Source organism: Pygoscelis adeliae, unplaced genomic scaffold, assembly GCF_000699105.1.
Source record: "Pygoscelis adeliae isolate BGI_AS28 unplaced genomic scaffold, ASM69910v1 Scaffold592, whole genome shotgun sequence".
In the NCBI taxonomy this organism is placed as follows: domain Eukaryota; kingdom Metazoa; phylum Chordata; class Aves; order Sphenisciformes; family Spheniscidae; genus Pygoscelis; species Pygoscelis adeliae.
This window is the reverse complement of record NW_008824294.1, coordinates 17,205-20,359: the sequence shown is the minus strand read 5'-3', so window position 1 is coordinate 20,359 and position 3,155 is coordinate 17,205.

The following is a 3,155-nucleotide window of genomic DNA, read 5'->3' as shown; positions in this document are numbered from 1 at the left end:
CCTGGGGTTTTGCATCCCCTGCCGACGTGGGGTTGCGGCTCAAAGGGTCTCCTGGAGGCTGCCTGTGCTGGGGGCACCTCTTCTCTCCCAGGTGTCCTGTCCCTCCTGGGCTGGGGGCTGCTGCTTGCCCAGCCTGGCTTCCGAAAAGCCAAGCCTGGGGGGGCCGGGGAGGCCACAGAGCTGGTAGGGCCAGCTCCCTGCCTGCCCCTCCGGGGTTTGGAAGCACTCCAGCTGACAGAGGGGCTGAGCTGGCCCCAGGCTGCTGCCTGGCCCAGTATAGAAATGAATGCAGGTGCACACCTGGTGGCAATGCTTCCTCCTTTTCCCCGGGGCAAGCAGGGGCACGTTGACGCCCTCGATGTTGCCCTGCGGAGCAGGCAGCGCTTGGTGCAGGCAGGGAGAACCACTGTGCAGGCAAGGAGGGGCACAGAGGGATCACCCTGTGCTGCTGCCAGCTCCTGCCAGTTACCAATGTCCCCGTCTTGCCCACCGTGCAGGACTTTGTCCTCAGCCCAGGCCTGCCTGCGGAAGGGGCTGGAGCTGGTGAGGCGCTGACCGCACACTCTGGGAGTGAAGAGGCAGACACCCACTGCTGCCACGTTCCCCAGAGGCGCAGGGTGCACTGATGCTGCACATTCACTCCCCACCAGGGCCACTGCGACTCGGGGGGGGTCTGGCCACCTGCCTGGGGCAGTACGTGCTCCAAACTGGACAGGACCAACTCCAGGATTGGAGGAACCTCCTCAGGGCAGGGGCTCGCCTTGCTTGGCAGCTTCCCAGTGGTTAAAGGACCTTGGTGGAAGTGGGGTGGTGGCCAGCCCAGCAGGACCACGGGTCTGCCAGGGCCTGCCCACTGCTACCTGAGCTGGGCAGGCACCCAGGGGTGCTGCAGGGCTCCTATGGACGGAAAGCCAGCCAGGGCCACAGCAGCCCAGCTCAATTTGTTCTTTGGACCATTACTTTTAGTGCTGTCAGCTTTGGTGGGACATACCCTCCCCAGGCTGGAGAGAGGCAGCTGCTCACCTTGAGGATTCACACTCATGGGGCCACATTTGCCCTTGCTGTAAGGTGACTCAGTACCTGCTCAGGGCCAGGGAAGTTTATCCTGGAGCTGGTGACAGACCCATGCAGCATTGCCTGGGACTGCCCGGGCCTGGGGAGCCATGCAAGGCAGGCACTGGCTGGGGAGACCCACTGTTTGTGCCTGGCTGCTTTTTGGGTGGCTTGGCTCCTTGTGCAGGGTTGCATGTGCGCTAGTGCCAGCTCCAGTGCTGTGCCCAGTCCCATCTTGCAGGGCAGTGACACAGCTCATCAGCATTGCCTTTGGCTGGAATTCAGCCCATACAGGTGTCTGGCTCTGGGCTCCAGCATGCACCATATCCTCACGCCATTGCCTTGGAGTCCTTTCCTCCTGAGCCAAGTGCTAAGGTGGCCTTCCTCTCCCAAGCAGGCATCCAGATCCCCAGGGAAAGGCCTTGTGCTTACCCACCACCCCCCCTTGTGTGTGTGTGCTGAGAGCCCTCATAGCTTGACACACACACACACACACACATCACTTGAGCCCACGTCCCCATGCTACACCCATAGCTCTGGTCGTCTCACATGGGGTAGCCTGGGCAAAAGTCCGGGGGACGCCAGGACATTGGGTAGGAAAAGGCTGCCTGTGCATCGTGGCCCCCTCCAGACACAGCACAGATGGTCCCACGCAGACCAACTGGCCCCCTAAGTGCTACTGCTTGGCCCCCTTATTTCCCTGGTTAGGTTAGCCCTGTGGGGCTGGTATGGGAATCCAACCAAGCTCTTGTGCCGTGGTTGCCAGCCTACTACTGTCCTTCTTCCTGGCACGTGGTAAGCCACAGAGCCTGACTGTGGCAATCAGGCGTGTCCTGGCACCTTTCGTTGACAGGCTGAGCCCAAACTGAGCCTGGTGGGACCCAGGAAAGCAGGAGGTGCTCTGTGAAACCCCAAATATTGCAGTGACTACCTTCTCCTTGCCTGCCAATAAGGCCACGGTGGCTGGCCCCCAATTTATCCTAGTCTTAAACCTGTTTTAACTGGTTATACTGGATGAGTGGCCCCAGTTCCACAAGTGAAGGCTGGAGTTTGGAGTAAGGGTGGGGTACCCTCAGTGGTGGAGGGGGTGATCAGACATTGCAAGGCAATGGTCCATATTTTGGGGTGCTTTGTAGCCAGAGCCAGGGCCCCTTGCTGCTTTGGATGATTCCTAAGTAGTCTTCATTAACAGTGCCAAGCTGCAGGGTGGGCAGGCTGGGAAAGAAGAAAAAAATGCTACAACCAGACAGGGGCTGAAAGCATAAGAAGAGCCTGAAACCAAATCGAAAGCTAGAAACAGCACAAGAGACACCCCAGAGCAGGGAACAAGTACCCCAGGGGCTGCAGCTGGAGGAACCAGGGCTATTCCCCGCCCAGCCGTGTCTCACCATCCATTGCGTGAAATTAAAGAAAGCAACAGAGGAGCCTGGGATGCAACAGGGTGAGCTCCGGCCTCCTGCTGCCTTTTCCAGTGGTGGCTGAAGTCAGGGCTAGTGCAAGAGGGTGGATGGAGAATGGGAACTAAAAATGCTGCAGAGCTGCACACAGGTCTATGAGACCAGCTGCTGTGGAGCCATGAGCGAGCCCGGCTGGCTGCGGGGTATAACCCTTCATGGGCGCGAAGGCTTGGCTGCTGGCACGAGGCATCTCTGCTTACCAGAAGTCTTCACCATGTGCAGGGCCAAACTGCTGGGAGATGGTCCCTGGCACTTGCCTGGGGGGAAACTCACGCTCACTGGGCTCTCTGCCCCCCTTGCAGGGGCTGTCACCTTGCTCAGGGTGTTGATGGGCTGAGCCAAGTGCAAGTGCAATGCCTGGGGGCTCCCCAGGCTGGAGGACCCTCCTTGACTACCAGTTACCTCCAAGCCTGGCAAGTGTCCCCCCACAACCACTTCCTCCCTGCCTGTCCCATCCCTCTGTTCATAGCCAGAGCCAAGGGGTAACACAGAGCATGGAAAAGAGCCTTTATTTAGAAAGCACGTGGCGCCCAGTGCTCCTGGGCCCTCTTCCCTGCTATCTCCCACCCGACTGAGCACACTGACATCCCTCCAAACCACCCACCCCCACGTCCTGTCACTGTTCCTCTTGCTGTGGATGCAGAG